Genomic DNA, 18,123 nt, shown 5'->3' with positions numbered 1-18,123 from the left:
AACCAATCAGGGAGTGACACATGTCATAGGGTGAGTGGATGGAGGAAAGGGCTAGGATGAGTCAACAAAGGAGGCTCAAGGCCTTAAAGACCCTCATAAATGGCTTGTAAGAGCAATGAATGGGTTTGTAAGAGTCTTTATGGCCTTGTAAGAGCATTCATGGCTGGGTGGTTGGGATATTTTGGAGATTGTTGATTTTGCTTGGCTTAGAAAAGTCTTAAGCTTTCTTAGGGAATGTGACAAGGTTAGGGGGAGATTAGAGGTGATTTAGGATTTAGATTAGGGATGTTAGAGATATGCAAGTGGATGGCATTCAATGAGGGTAGGTGAGTTAGTAGCTAAGCTTGGTTAGTATGGGTGGATGGGGTGGATTAGGCTAAAATGGAGGTTAAGAGATAGGCTTAGGATGAGGATGAAGACTTTCTAGAAGAGACTAGAATTTCCTAGGATGAGGATAAAAGGTTTTTTAGGAAATAAATAAAGTTTTATTTATTTCATGGGTTTGGGTTGAGGAGATATTCATTAAAACATTTTTAATAAACATGAGGATTAATATTTAACCTTAATTAAATATTTTGAGTTGGGATTAAGGGTAGAAAATGATGGGATTAGCCTTTAATCAAAATTAAAGAAGGATTAGAAGATTTTAGAAGAGGTTAGTGGTCTTAAGGAAATTGGCCAAGTTTTGGGCAAAAAATAAATAAATTATTTATTTTGGGATTTTTGGTCAATTTATTAATTAAATAATTAATAAATAAGGAAATAATGTTTAAATAAGATTTAAACATTTTTGGGAGGGATTCCTTAATTAAATATTTTTAATTAAAATAAAAGGATTTAATGACATAAAAATAAATTAATTATTTAAATAATTAATTAATTAATAAATGATGATGTCATTAGGGACTTTTTTAGAAAATAAAAATACTTTATTTTCTAAAGGATTTTTAGGTGTCTACACCTAGAACTATCATCATGTGTATGTTCAAAAGATTTCCACAGGTCTAGCACATTTGAGAACACATCAAGAAATATCTACCTAGAAGTCATGGTTCATTACTCAACAACTTGGTCCACACTTGATGCTCCTTCACCTCACACCAAGTGGTTTCCCACAAGAGATATTGACTTTGTCATGGAAGTGCCATAAGCACAACCAAGGGAACACATATGGTGAGTGTAAATCTTGGGGTGATCCGGGTAGTCCACTAGAAACGATCCTTGCACTAAGAAGTTGAGCAAAAAAATAAGGTGGATACTAACCTAGGGTGTCTAGATAGGGCTTTCATTCATAGTGTTCCTCTTGCTCTCAATTACGGGACACCCCACCTTGTGGTGGGTAATAGACCTCGTGGCCACAAGAGCACCTTAAGCATTCTTGACTAGTGATCTCCCTATGGTCAAAATCTCATAAGCGATCACACTAAGTGAAGACAAACACTATGTCTACCAAGGTTTTGTGTCCTTTGATAGCCTTGAGTTTAAAGTGGGTTGGAAGAGCTAGGTAATCTGCTTGTTCCCACTTGGGTCATTCCTCTCAAGTTGTCCGAGAGTAGGCCCGCTAAAGGATCCTAACTAAACATTGAATAGATCAACCCTTGGAGGTCAAGATTTTTTATTCACCTCAAGGGTGAAGAGCATATTCTCCTATTTCAATTGTGTCACCCAAACACACCAATAAGAGTAAATTACCCACTTGCTTTCAAAATCCAAAGGTGGGTCAAGATTTTTGATTCACCCCAAGGGTGAAGAGCATACTCTCCTATCACCAAGGAATCTCAATTACAAGTTTTAATGTGCCTAAAAAAATAAACAATTAGTATATGCCACACATGAAATAAAAAGAACAAGAAATTTTTTATTTTTATGCATCGGGCAGCCCTACAAACAATTATTAGTAGCCCTTGTCCATTTGAAGCTTTGACATGCGTTCTTTTTAGCAATAAAATGAGAAACTCCTTAAAAAATAACCAATTTTTAGAGAATAATAACCAAGATAGACCTGCAATAAAAAGTGGTTATTTTCCTCAAATATCCAAGTTATCTTGCAACCAAGTGTATGCAAAGAAAGTGCAAACTAATCACAAATGCTCTCATTTTTACTCTTTGTTTTTGACTTAGTCAACAAGATTGGACTTTTTTTCTATGATTTTGGATCCAAAAATATAAGTGTAAAGAATAGATACCTACTAAAAATTAGAGAGCTTTCTAAAATGCAAGAAATTCAAAAAAATCTCTTCATTTGTGACCTAGGGATCCATTTTGTCAAAATAGGCTAGATTTATCAAATCAAGTTTTTAGGCTTTAATATGACCTCAAAATTAAAAACACAAAGAAAGTACCCCCATTAGAATTAAAAACCCTTTTTGAAAATGTAAGTTTTTTTGAAAAATTTGTTGATTTTTGACCAAAAACAACTTTTTAGTAAAAATAAATAAAAATTCATAACTAACTCACATAAACTCAAAATGATTTGAAAATTGGACTGAGCCATATGTAATTCATCCCCAACTTGGAAAAAAAAATAGATCCAAACTCAAATTGGTTTGGAAGATATGCTCAAATATTTCAAAACTCAGGTTTTGGCCTTCAAACAAATTTGCACAAAGGTTAGCCTTAAAACCAAAGTAAGAAACCTACAAAACCACTTGATTAGATCCAAGAAGTTTCTGTAAAAAATTAGAAATAATAATGTACTCAAAATGAAAGCAAGAAAATAGATCTAAGAACTTGGTTCTAGCCCCACGGTGGGCACCAAAAATGTGTGCATAAAAGTATCACACTTCTATAAACCATTATTCTTGAGAGAACCCATGGAAGAGGGAGTCTCAAGAGCTAGCTTATAGCTCTCTATCTATGATATGAAAAGGCTATGAGATGGTGGCTCTCAAATGAACCAAACTATGCAACCCTTGCAAGGTGCACCATAGAACGAGAGATTCAAAGAGTAGAGGCAAGAGTGCCAATATCCAAGAATCTAGAGTAAAATGCAATGCAAATGCAAGCTAAAAAAAATAAATAAGCTAAAGCATAAATGAAACTAAGCTGAAAAGTATGCCATAATGTAAGTACAATGAGAGCTAAGCTAAAATGCAAAAAAGCAAGAATGCTCTAAGTGTCCAAAATCACTAAGAAAACCTCTAGCATAACAATAGCATGAGAGACTAAGATTTTTTTTTTTGAATGAAAAGAGAGCCCTCCCTTTTAAAGAAAAATAGATGGTAGAGATTAAGAGGCAAGATGAATTTAATCAAGGGTGAAGTTTGAGTGAGGGAGTGATCTATGTGCACAGGCATCTCAACCAATCACAATTAATGGTTGACTTTTGAGAGGGTTTGAAATGTGTGGAGGAGGATTAAAGTTATTTTAAAAGTAGAAGATTCCTCTCACATATAAAAATGTGCATTCATGTGTAGACAAAAATGCATTTTCTTTTATTTCTAAAATAGGAATAATGCTTTATGTGTGCACACTTAGGATAAGAGATGAGTGGGGAATTTTATTTAATTAAAAGGGGGACATGTTCTTTTAATTAAATATGAACTTGGGATAAAGTGATCATACCATAGGTTATAATCAAATAAATAATTTTTTGAGGATTTGATCAAAAATAACCATTAGATAAATTATGAAAAAATGCTAGAAAGGGGGCTCATAGTCTAGATGACCATTTTTAGTTGATTACAATAGGAAGATGATGATATCATTAAAACCATTTGATCTTATGAGTACAGTGCCAACTTTCCAATATATCAAGACAAACATTATTTCTTATAAACAATCATGCCACCTCCAAATGCACCTAACTTTTCTAAGGCATCTCAATTTTTCATATATTGCTGCCTCATGAGACTTGCCACCTACTTTTTCTAAAGTAGCCATGTTAGAAAAGGTGTCCAAAGTTGAAGTCGGTACAAGGAAAAATTGAATATTAGCAAAAGTCTTTCTCCAATCCACCAATATCATCTTCTTAAGTTGCTATAAGAAAATTAGAAATCATTTGCATTGGACTATACTGATATGAAAGGCCTTGATCCTAAGCTTTGTACCCACATGATTTGTATAAGTCCAGAGTGAAAACCTATTAGAAACCACAAAGAAGAATTAATCTAGTGTTGAGAGATTTAGTGAAAATTGAATTACAAAATTTATTAAATGCAGGTTTCATATATCCCATCTTTGAAAATCAATGGGTTTCTCCTTTAGTTATAGTACCCAAAAAGGGGGGTAAATGGAGATATTGTGTGGATTATAGGTAATTAAACTCAGAAACTAAGAAGGATCATTTTCCCTTGCCTTTCATTGATCAATTTCTTGAAACTTTGGTAGGTGATAAGTATTCTTCCTTGTTATATGGGTTTAGTGGTTATAATCAAATAAAGATAGCACTTGAGAATCAAGAAAAGACTACCTTCCCCAATCCTTAGGGAATATTTTCCTATTCATTTTTACCTTTTGGTTTATGTAATGCACCTGTCACTTTTCAAAGAGCTCTAAGAAGCATATTTTATGACATACATGTTGATTATATGGAAATTTACATGGATGACTTTATTGCATATAGGTCAACATTTGAAGAGGCACAAGCTAACTTAGAGAAGGTTCTCAAAGATGTCAAGAATATAATCTTTCTCTAAATAGTGAAAAATGTTACATGATGATGGAAGGAGTAATTTTGGGGCACTATATTTCCTCTTTAGGGATTCAAGTTGATCCAGCTAAGATTGAAGTGATCAGCGCATTGTCAACCCCTAAAAAAGCAAAAAGATGATAGAACTTTCCTTGGGCTTGTTGGTAACTATATGAAATTTTTCAATGACTGCATTCAAATTGCAACTCCACTATATAATCTCTTGAAAAAGGATTGTGATTTTTCATGGAATTCAAAGTGTGACAAATCATTTCAATAGTTGAAGGAAGTATTGACTACAACATGTGTGCTGTGAGGTCCTAATTAGAGCCTACCATTCCATATCCATACTGATGCTTCATATTATGCCATGGGAGTTGTCTTGGGATATAAAGAAGGGGTTATATAAAATGCTATACATTATATCAGTAACAATTTGCAAGGGTCAAAAATCAATTATACTCTCACTAAGAAGAAGCTACTTGTGATATATGCACTTAATAAATTCAAAAACTACATAATTGGTTAAGAAATATTTGTGCATATAGAGCACTCTATTATAAAATATTTGATGAATAAATCTACTATTTCTAGAAGATTGGCTTGTTGGTTGTTACTCATGCAAGAATTTGATTTGACTATAGTAGACAAGTCGAGGAAAGCTAATGTAGTAGTTGATTTTCTTTCTCACTTACATGTTTGAGACAATCCTATAGCAATTGATAATATCTTCTTAGATGAATATATATTCTCTATATTGGATCGAAACCCATGTTACACTAATATTTCAAATTATCTTACTATAGGAAGAACACTAGCTCACTTCTCTCCAAAAGAGATAAGATTGCTAGTAGAGAAAAGCTTCAACTTTTCTTCAATTATTGGGTGTATGTTTTATATAGCACCTAATCAAGTAATGTGTAAATGCATAAGGGAAGATGAAATACATGACATCTTTCAAGAATGTCATAATGAACCATGTGGAGGACACTTTGCAGCAAAGAGGAAAATATTCAAAATACTCACAATATGTTACTATTGGCCAATTATACATAAGGATGCAACAAAGTATACTAAAAAGTGTGACTGATGCCACAAAATAGGAAGACCTACCAAAACTAATGAAATGCCCCTATAGTCATAGGTAGTTGTTACACCTTTTAATAAATAGTGAATTGGTTTCGTTGGACCCCTAGATCCTTCATCAAATGTTAATCATACATTTTAGTTTGTACTAATTATGTTACAAAAGGGTAGAGGCTAAACTTATGAAACATGTTAGGGATAACAATGTTACATACTTTTTGTATGAAGGAATATTCACTAGATTTGGTGTCCCTAGGGAAATAAAAATTAATCAAGGTGCATAGTTTACTTCCAATCTAATAAGTGCCCTAATGAATGAGCATACAATTAGGCATGGCACAGCTTCCCCTTATCATCCACGGGCCAATGGCAAAGGGGAAATTACCAATAGAGAAATTAAAGTAATTTTGACCAAAATAGTAGCTATCCATAAAAGAGTTTGGTTATTTCGTCTACCTAAAGCAATTTAGTCCTATGGGACAACATGAAAAACTACAACAAGATTTACACCCTTTGAATTGGTCTATGGTAAATTAATTGTAATGCATGTGGAATTAGAGCATAAAACACTACTAACAACCTTGGAACTGAACATTAAATTTATAGAAGCACAATGAGAATGAGTCCTACAAATGAATGACCTAGATGAATGTCGAGAATTTTTTCAACATAATACTGAGATTATCCAATAGAAAAGGAAGAAATGACATGAAAATTTCATTAAGGATTAAAAAAATTCCGTTTTTTATTGGGCTTTATTGATGATTTGTGCTATCAGCACAGACCAGGAAAGTTTCAAACAAGATGGTTGGGGCCATATGAAATTATATCAGTGTTTGATAATGGTGTTGTGAAATTATTAACATTTGATCCTGTATGCTTGAAATTGTTAGTAAACAGTCATCAGCTTAAAACTTATCATAAGCCACAAAGTTAGGAGGAATTACTACAATAATTTGATTTAAAGAGCTCCATACTCCTGCAGTTGAAGCATCTAGATCTTCTACCCAGATTTCACCCACTCTTTGACTTTGTTTAAAGACCCATAATAAAGCTCCATTTTCTCCATAAATAATTCCAACTCACTATCTACCTTTTTCATCTTCCATCTCACCCTCACTTCAACATTATAGTACATAGTAGAGATATTTCATCAACACAATTTCTACGTCAGTAACATACCTTCGTACATATATTTATTTATTTTAATTTCATGAGTTATTATTACTTATACATAACTATTTTTTTTCTCATCTTATTGTGGTGGGACTCATCCTCTATTTTAAGTTGGTGGGGATGTGTGATACTTATTTATTATGCATGTACTATGATTATTTTTTATGTAACGAGTTTAATCTGTATGTTATCATTATAAAAACATGTCATATATTTGAAAGGTTTATATTATGAATTGATTAGACAATTTACTCATACAAACTAGTCCAAAAAGGATGTCATTTATTAAAAGAAAGGACATGTGAGTTAAAGGTCAATTATGACATGCTATGCTCTAAACTTGAAATGACTATATTTTTAAGAAACTATCTCCTTTGTTTGCACTAGTCACTTTCAAGAAAATTCAAATACTCTACTTTGTAAATTTTCAAAGCCTACTATAAAAATTTGTGTTTCTTTTTGTTTTGGGTTTTAGGTAAATTGGAAGATAATTCAAGAATAGCAATTATGGGGAGAGAGTTGATTTGTCATGGACTAGTAATTTGTGACATTATTCTACAAGATAATGCCTCTCATCCTAATTTTAAGGATAGAGGATGGTTGTAATACTTCCTAAAGCTTACAGCATGGGACAAGGATGTAGCATTTTAATTCTCAAATTATTTGTACAATGACATTGCCAAAGTGAAGGGACTTAGGGTGGAGTGCAATGAAGATATAATTGCAAAAGTTTACAGTCTACCACAAGAAGAGGATTTTGGAAGTACAAATATGGAATAATTTTTATGTTGTCATTGATGTCAAACCTTACTAGTAAGACATTTATAAATAGTGTAGAGTGTCATATTTTTTGATTGATGAAGAGGATTTCAAAAGAAGAGATCATGAGATAACCTACTAAAGGATTGAAATTGAGAAGTGAAAGTATGATGGAATTACAATGGGCACTTGATAAGTTAGTACTTGACAAGATAATATGTTTTTTATTTGTTACAATAAGAAAGGAATAAATATTAGTTGAGAAGAAAAAGAGTTGTGAATGAATTGAGTATCTAAAGAAAAAGATTAAGGAAATCAGGCATTTTTTAGCAGAACAACATTGGCCAAGTACTATTATTGGCCAAGTGACAAAGAATGTTGAGTGAGAGTAATGATCGAGTTGTATAGTGTAAACCAAGAAAGACAATTTAGTGATAACCTAGTGACCCAGTGATGATCTAGTAGTAGAACATAGTGATGAACGAGCAACAAAATGTAGTGTCAACAAACTAATGATTTGAGAATAAAACAAGATTTTTGGCCAATAAAATTAAATTCTCAAAATAATCAAAGTGTCTTTATGATAATGATTGATGAGTTGGATTATTTAACACATAAAAAATACTATTTGAGCAATAAAAGGCTAAGATTTGAGGAAACTTCTAGAAATTTCAAAAAGGAAGAAGGATAGAATATGGTTAGATTCATTGAATATATTGATACTAATCATAACCGTAAGATCTACAATTATGTTTAAGTGGAAAAATATCTAAGATACCTATTTAAGGAGGCATATGTGATGTTTTAGAAGGTTGTTGGACTCAATTTCGTGGATACAAGTGGAGAAAAGACTTGCAAAGGAGGAGAAGTGTGAAGTTTGTGATGTGAGAGATGGCTTGAAGAGTTGCCAAGTAGATATGACTTGTTGAGAGAGATGAAGTCAAGTCAATTAACCAAAATTGAGCTGAATGGAGATGTGAATTTGCAAAGTGAGTTGTATTTTATCATTTCAAACCTAGCTATTACTTTCTAATCATTGTGGCAATAGTAAAATCTTTTTTTATCAAGTTGACCTAACATTCATTTGTAAATCCTTTAATAAGGTGACATTCTAAGGAAATGTTGTAAATTCCTTTAATAAGGCCACTCCTAATTGGGTGATTAAATCCTTCAATAGAGTCATACCTAATAATGTGTTTTGTAACTTTTAAAAACTAAGAGGGTTGGCTCCTAATAGAGCTCACTTTAGAAGAGTAAAAAAGGGTAGTATGTTACTTGGTAGTTTTTATGAAATTGGGTTTTCATGTTAAATACTAGTGTCTAACATTTGTGTGAACGGTCATTATGTATTTATGCCACTTACTATTTTTAGCTTTGAAGTTTATTGTTTGCTGTGATGTTATTCTACTAATTGGAACATATTAAATAGAGAGTTATAATGGAATCAATAAGCTTGAATGGTGATGAACAGTTTTATTTTATATGATATTCATGAGTTTGATTATGTTTTCTAGAATTGTCAAAAGTTGATTTTATACATCTAGACCTGAGGATAACTAATTCACCTTTCCCCATTAGTTATTTTGAATATTCTAACAAGTGGTATCAGAACATTGGTGCTTGTGAGAAATTTTAAAGGACTTAAAGTTAAAGATCAAGATGTATCAAGTACCGAAGTTGAGCAAGGAGGACTTATCTACATGTCAAAGGCTAATGAAGTTGCATCTATCTAGTATAGGAGATTTTGCACTTTACTATCTAGAGAATGAGTACATTATAATTCCTAGACATATGACAGTTGAGAAATTGAAATAGAAGTAGGAGCATAACCAAATGATGATTGAACTCACATCCACCTTGAGCTATTCTAAAATTGATTAAATAAAAGACTATAAAAATCCAAAGTAGATATGGGAAAAGTTGGTATTGTTTCATGGAAGAGATAAAAATGTGTTGAGAACCAAAGTAGAAAGCCTAAGAGCAAAGTTTGATGACATAAAGATGAAGGAGAAAATATGGCACAATATGTTGAGAGAATCAAATAAGTGGTGAATGTTATTAGGAGTGTTGGTGATATCATATCTAAGGAAATAGTGATCAACAACGTATTGAGAACCTTGCTTCCTATCTATGCTATTAGAGTTTTTGCAATACAAGAACTTAGATGTGCACCTAGTGATGATTTTACATTAGATAGTCTAGTTGGTAGACTCGCAACTTTTGAGTTGGAAAATTTATATAATTATGCACTTATTAATGCTAAAAGTGCTTTTAAATAAAAAAAGACTCTTGATGAATTTAGAGGAAAGAAGAAAATAAAGCATGTGAATAGTGATAGTGAATCAAATGATGAACTTGATAAACTTGAGGCATTATTGGTTGAAAGGCTACCAAGAGGAAAGGGAAAATACAAAAGTAAACTCCCTATTATTATTTTTACATGTAACAAGGTTGGTCATATTGCAACAAGGTGTCATAATAGAGAAGGAAAGGATGAAATAAAGCAAGATAAATACCAAGGAAGAAGAGACAATATAGAAAAACAAGTAAATAGAGACTACAAGGTAAAAGGTAAGAAATCTTGTTACATTTTTGAACAAAATATTGATAGTGATACTGATAAAAATGATGAAGAAGTTTTCTATATTGCTATGAAAGATAAATCAGGTGATGAAATGGATGAAAAAAATTCTTTAATCTCACATATAAGAAAGAATGATAGATGGATAATTGATAGTGGATGTTCACATCACATGATTGGTGATACAAGTAAGTTTGATATGTTGGTACATTACAGAGGAAGTAAAGTCAAGTTTGGAAATGTTGCACCATGTTTTGTGAAAGGTAAAGGATCAATTATACTAAATGATAAGATCAAATTTGATAATGGATATTGGGTTGAAGGTTTTAAATATAACTTGTTGAGTGTGGCATAGTTGATCAGTTCAAGTTATAGAGTTGAGTTTCAAAATAGGAAAGAAAAGATCTTTGATGCTACTGGTGAACTGATTGGAACTAGAGAGAAAACCAAAGGTAACTTTTTCTATCTAGACTTATTTGATGACACTTGTTTGATTGCACAATTTGAAGATGTTTCTCTATGGCATAGTGTCATGTAAACTTTGATAATCTTTTTGAGATTAGCAAGAAGAAGAGACTAAGAGGATTGCCAGAGCTAAGTAAACTTAATACGATAATGTGCAAATATTTTTAATTAGGAAAAATGGAAAAGTCTATTTTGAAGAGAAAATATTATTCTTCTCATGATGTTTTTAAATTAGTTCATACTAATTTATGTGGTCCTATTAGAGTGCAAAGCCACAATGGTGATAAGTACTTTATCTTTTTTGTTTATGACTACTCAAGGATGAAAATTGTGATGTTTCTTAAAGAAAAATCTAATGTATTTCAAATATTTAAGTGGTATTTGGTTGGAGTTGAGAAAGAAATAGGTAAGAGTTTGAAATGCTTGAGATTTGATAGAGGAGAATTTGTATCTAAATAATTCAACATATTCTTTAATGATAGAGGCATCATAAGGTAGATGTTTGTACCTAGAACTCCACCATAGAATGGTATAGCTGAAAGAAGGAATATATCTATCATAGATTGTGCAAGAATATTGATGATGGATGTAGGGAAAAGTTGGATCTAGCTTGATGGGTTATTTTGAGATATAATTTGGACCAAAATACCCTAAGAATGTCATTCTAAGATTTGTAAACTAGTGAGAGATATAACAACTATTCTCTCAAGGGATAAAGATAATAAATCAAGGGTTGATAGATGAGATTTAATTCACTTTGGCCATATTAAAGATTCAAACACAAAATACTCAATTAATAAATTAAATTACTCAATTAAAAGAATTAAATTACTTTTATCACTCCCAAAATTTCTTACTAGAAAAGAGAATTCGAAGAACTCACATAACCACAATTAAAACTTTTCTTAAAAGAATTTCACTCTTCTACTCAATCACACACATCAGAGGCCTAGACTCTTATGTTAATATTTCATAAAGTTGTTTCTTCTACTTGGTCTATAGCTTATGCCTTTGGAAGGAACTAATTTGCTTCCTGTTAGGAAGTGAAATGACACAGAAATATCAAAATTACAATTTTCTATTGATTGGGCTTAATGATCACTGATTTGCAAGGTTTTTGAATTATAGATAATGACATATACAATTACACTTAACACGTGTATTCTAATTGATTCAATTCAATGATTGATTAAACTAGTTAAAATCTATTTGTACCAATTGCTAAAAATTTAGAGATCACAATTACTCACACATAATGGATTGTAATAAATAAATATTATGCAACTAGAATAGCATAAAGTAATACATATAATAGTTATCGATATAGATCACCTAAAATATGAATGAAAACCAAACATTATAGTAATTAAAACCATAAGAGCGACTCACATCATACTGCACATAAAAGTACACCTGATAACATGAGCAAAGGGGCATCTTCCTCTCTTAGTTACTAAGTGCTTGAAATATTTTGATTACTTCTTCAAAGCATGCACTCAAATTGGAAAAAGGATCATATGAATTGTATCAATTTCAGTACATATATCATCTTAAGTGTTTCAATGTCTCCTTACATCTTTATAAGCTAATATTTACTAATTAAGTCTTTAACAGACTATAGAGTATAAGTCATACATCTATCATTATAAATAACTAAGAGGCGGGGTGAATTAGTTATTCAAGGTCCAAATGTCCTTAAAAAATTTTTCACCAAATAACTAAGAGGAGGGGTGAATTAGTTATTCAAGGTCCAAATGTCCTAATAAAAATTTTCCAACAAATAAAGTGAGCCCATCAAACTTATTCATGCATCCAAGCTTAAACTTTCCTACTTAGCAAGTTACTATAAAATCAACATGCAAGCACAATGCATGAAAGATCACTTCCATATTTATAAGCTAATCTTTACTAATTAAGTCTTTAACAGACTATAGAGTATAAATCATACATCTATCATTATAAATAACTGAGAGGGGGGGTGAATCAGTTATTCAAGGTCCAAATGTCCTAATAAAACTTTTTCACCAAATAACTAAGAGGAGAGGTGAATCAGTTATTCAAGGTCCAAATGTCCTAATAAAACATTTTCAACAAATAAAGTGAGCCCATCAAACTTATTCATGCATCCAATCTTAAACTTTCCTACTTAGCAAGTTACTATAAAATCAACATGAAAGCATAATTCATGAAAGATCAACACATAACATAGGGATTTATGTGGAAACTCAATTTGGGAAAAACCACCAGTAATGTGCTACTCAATTCTCACTCTTCTAAAGTGATGCCCTATGAAAGGCCTGCCCTGTTAAATGTGACCTAGTTAAAGGACTTCAACCACCCTATTAGAAGTGGGCCTAGTTAGAGGACTTTAGAACATTCACTTGTAATGTCACCCTATTAAAGGATTTAAAAATGGTTGTTAAACCAACCTAAGTACATAGGATTTTACCTTGACTGATACAATTGTTAGAAAGTAACAACAAGGGCTTTTAATCTAATACAACTCACAACTTAACTTGTTAATTTTAGATCTCAATTCAACTCTTAAATTTTCATGGCTTCAAGTCTCTACAGCTCTAACAGCTTGTCCTCCTTTCAAGCTTTTCTCCTTGAGTCTCAATGCTTGATATACCAATGCAATCTCCTCTATGGTCACCTATCAAAGCATAGTCTCTATACTCTATTCTTCCACTCTCTCAATGCTTCACCTTGACATCCTACCAATCACTTCACAACTTGGCAACTTAAAAAATCTAGCTTCTTTACCTATAACTCCTTAAATAGAAGTCTAGAATACTTTTCTCGCTCGAATCTTCTCGCTCTTCCTTTTAGGTTGAATGGATTAGGTAAGATTTAATGAATCTACCCCAAATCTCATTTCTTCTAGAAACATCATGAAGAATCATCCTAAATTTTTCCAAAAATGGTTTACCTAAAATTTTGTGCCACCAGCTCATCATCCTTATCCTCCATCTAGTTCACAAAATTCAAGGTAACAAACTTTTTCAGCTTAGATCTAGCGAATCTTTGACTTTTCAAATAATGCGGCAGCTTGGCACTATTGAAATTTTGGTGCTCAGTACATACTGTGTTACTCAGCACCTACTATGTTTTATTGATGTTCGGCACCTATTATAGATTCACTCGGCATCAACTAAGTTTTTACATTTTCTTAGCACCTATTACTTGCTTGGCACCTAAACTTACTGAGCTCCTTCTTTTTCACTCGACATACACTAGATTTTCCATTTTCTCAGCACTTACTAAGAATCTACTTGACATGAACTAGCTTGCTCGGCATCCACTAATGAACTTAGTCAAGCTTTGCAGATAGCTTTGTTACAACTTATTCTTTCAGATTTTCTAAGTGTAGCCAACATATGTATCTTCAAGTATACTATCAATACATCAGTGTATCATTGTCTTAACTAATCCTTTCACTTCATTACAAAACCATAACTCAACCTTTCCCTTAGGTGCTTTTATTACTTCTTATTGATTAAATCATCTTCATAAATCAATTAAGTGACCATACTTGGATCTTACTAGAAAATGTCATTCTAGCAAATAGTAGGTTTGACATTAGTGACAAGACAATGATTGAAAATATTCTTTATCAATAATCTCCCTCTTTGCAAACAATCTCTCTTCTTCAATAGTGATCTTTTCAATCAGATTCCAACAATCTCCCTCTTTGGCATTGATGGCAAACCAAACTGATCAATCAAGTTATCAAAATGCTAACTAGGTTAAAATAGTAAGTCAAATGCCAAAAAGAAAACTATTACCATTGCTATTTTCATCAGCTTTCACATCTCCCTCTTTGCTAATACATTGTCTTCTCCATTTGTTCTACTTCATCTTTGATTGATTCTTGACTATTTTCTCTCTCTGAGATACTATTTCTTTTCTTGTTTTCTACCATTTCCTTTTACACTTTTCTCCCTCTACATGTCTGACTAGTTTCTGTATGACTCCCTCTTTTTTATACTTTACTACTTTCATCAATTCTGCTCTTCCTCTTAACTATTATTTCTCTCTCTAAACATTGTTTATCCCTCTACATGCATTGATTAGTTTCTACTATTTTGATATCATCTCTTTCTTTAGATCAGTTTAGCTAATTCTCCCTTTCTAACTATTGATTTTGTTGATCAATTTCTGATCTTTCTCCCTCTTTGACAACAATGCCAAAGAAATACTACTTTAGCATCTCATCATGCAAGTATATCATTTTTAGGAACTTCAATTTCTCCCTCTATCACCTTGCTTGTGACTTTTTTGGATTTTCAATACTTTGATTACTTTAGGCAAAAACCTAAAGTAAGTATCCTCTACATCAATTTATAACATTTCAACAATCAATTCATTTGATCCAGGGTAGTCTTGTTGTTGCTTAAATAGCCTTGGATAGGGGTATCACCCCTAGCTTACCTCTAAGGTACTCAAATCCATCTTTAGGTAATGCTTTTGTGAATATATCAACAATTTGTTCTTTTGAACTAACATATTCCATCTTCACTTGCTTGTCTTCCACCAATTCTCTTACATAGTGATACTTAATTGTAATGTGCTTTCTTTTGGCATGCATTACAAGATTCTTTGATATGTTGATGGCACTTGTGTTATCACAATAGAGTATCACAGGTTCAATTACCTCTTCCTTCATACCTTACAATAGGTGCTTGATCCATACAATATTGGTGCAATTGATAGTAGCAGCAACATACTTAGCTTCTATTGTGGACTGTGAGGTACAACTTTGTTTTTTGCTAGTCCAAGTGACTAGTCTTTTACCTAAGAAAAGTGCTCCTCCACTGGTGCTTTTTCATTTATCAATATTGCCTCCCCAATCTACATTAGTGTAGGCTTTCAATTCAAACTTTTCACTCCTCTTGTAGTACAATCCAAAGTCATCAGTTCCTTTCAGGTACCTCAATATGCTTTTTACTGCCATAAGATGATTTTCTCTTGGGTTTGTAAAAAATATTGCCACTATTCTAATAGCTAATTCAATTTCTAGTCTACTATACACAACATACTGTAACTTTCCAATCATTGATCTATACATTATTTGATTTACTTCAGTTGACTCGTCATTCTTGGATAACTTAAGTCTTGTTACCATTGGTGTACTAACTAGTTTTGAATCTTCTAAGCCAAAAGTCTTGAGTATCTCCTTGATATATTTTGATTGGGTCACAAATATGACATGTTTTAGTTGATGTACTTGTAATCCAACAAAGAATTTGATTTCCCCAAACATTGACATCTCAAACTCATGTTTCATTTTATCAGTAAAATTTGTGCATAGGGCATCTTTTCCTCCAAATATTATATCATCAACAAAGATTTTAGATATTCAAATGTCTTTACCTTTTTCTTCCTTGATATATAGTTGTTATTGTCAATTTTTCTTTCAAATCCTATCTTTACTAGATGTTTTTGAAGTCTCTCATACCATGCTCTAGGTGCTTGCTTCAAACCATAGAGTGCTTTATGTAGTTTGCAAACCATATCTTTGTTTTTGTCATCAACAAATCCCTCTAGTTGTTCTATGTAGACTTCCTCTTCCAGTATACCATTCAAAAAAGAAAACTTTACATCCATTTGGTAGACTTTGAAACCTTTGTAAGTAGCATATGCAAGTAGTGTTCTTACTCCTTCCATTGTTGCAATAGGGGTGAATATTTCTCCATAGTCCAATCCTCCTTCTTGTGCATAACCTTTGCAGGCAAGTCCAGCCTTCTTTCTTGTGATCTCACCATTCTCATCTAGCTTGTTCCTAAATACCCATTTGGTACCAATTATATTCTTATTAGTTGGTCTTGGAACTAAGGTCTAGGTTTTTTTCTTCTCTATTTGTTCTATCTCTTCTTTCCTAGCTTTATGCCAATTATCATCTTACAGTGCATCTTTTACTATTTTGGGCTCAATCTTGCTTAGTAGACATGATTCATTTCTTAGTGTGTTCCTTTTCATTGGTCTAGCTTCCTTGTCACCAATGATTTGTTCTGTAGCGTGATGTTTTCTCCCATACTTGGATAACCTTGGTTCTTTCCTCATTTCCAAGTTTGATCTTTCAGCTTTAGAGTCACTATGCATATCTCTTTCTAGTATTTCACCATCTCTTTCATGTGTACTAATTTCAAAATCAGAATGTGCATTATCTTCATTTTGCAACTTGGCTTATGAATGCAGCTTGGCATTCATTAGTTGAGACTCAGCTGATATTGAAACTTGTTGTTGATTCCCTACTTGATTGGTAGCTTCTTCTTCATTAGGCATTCCTTCACAGAAATATACAAAGGATCTATACACTTTTGGTTTCTTGGTTTCATCAACTTAAACTTTTGCATGCTCATCAAAATTTACATTTGCACTCTCCACGATCTTGTTACTATTAGTATTCAAAAACTTATATGCTTTATTTCTAGTGGAGTATCCAAGGAATATGCCTTCCTCACTCTTTGCATCAAAATTTCCATTTCTAGTATCTTTAAGAATATAGCATCTACAACCAAATACTTTGAAATATTTTACATTGGGTGAGTGACCATACCATAGTTCAAATGTGTTGCAATTGTCCCTTTCTTGACTTGTACTTGATTTAGGGTGTAGACAACTATACTTATAGCTTCTCTCTAGTACTTTAAAGCAACATTTTTCTCCATTATTAATGTTCTGGCATAGTCTATCACTAATCTATTCCTTCTCTCTGCAATGCCATTCTATGATGGAGTTCTTGGTGTTAATGTTTGTCTCTTGATTCCTTTGTCATTGCAAAATGTCTCAAACTCTTTTGATGTGAACTCTCCTCCTTTGTTTGATCCTAGGCACTTCAGATTCTTTCTTGTTTCCTTCTCAAACCTAGACAAATACCACTTAAACATCTGAAATGCATCAAATTTTTTCTTTAAGAACATGTCAGTGATCATCCTAGAGTATTCATCAACAAAAAATATTATATATATGTCTCCTTTATAGCTTTGCACTTCTATTGGGCCACATAAATCAGTATGTACTAACTCTAATACCTCTTTGGAAGTGTAAGTTTTTCTTTTGCAACTTGACTTGGTCATCTTTCCTAGCTAACATTGTTTGCACACTTTATTTTCAGGCTTCTTCAATTTAGGCAAGCCTTTTACTTTCTTCATTTTGCTAATGTTGATCAGATTATCAAAGTTGACATGACATAGCCTTTTATGCCATAGGCACACATCATCAAATCTAACAACAAAATAGGATGCATCTTCCATATCTAGGTAAAAAAATTACTCCTAGTTTATTCTTCTTTTCCTATCAAATTTTCATCGGTATCATAGATTTTGGCAATTTTGTTTCTGAATTCTACTTTGCAACCTACATTGCCTAACTGTGACACACTTAGTTGATTGTAATTCAATCCTTCAACATAGTATGCATT

The sequence above is a fragment of the Cupressus sempervirens genome, chromosome 3 (assembly GCF_028749045.1).
Source record: "Cupressus sempervirens isolate cs-2001-9-10 chromosome 3, ASM2874904v1, whole genome shotgun sequence".
Taxonomy (NCBI): domain Eukaryota; kingdom Viridiplantae; phylum Streptophyta; class Pinopsida; order Cupressales; family Cupressaceae; genus Cupressus; species Cupressus sempervirens.
The sequence above is the reverse complement of the archived record's forward strand: the minus strand, read 5'-3'. Positions refer to the sequence as shown.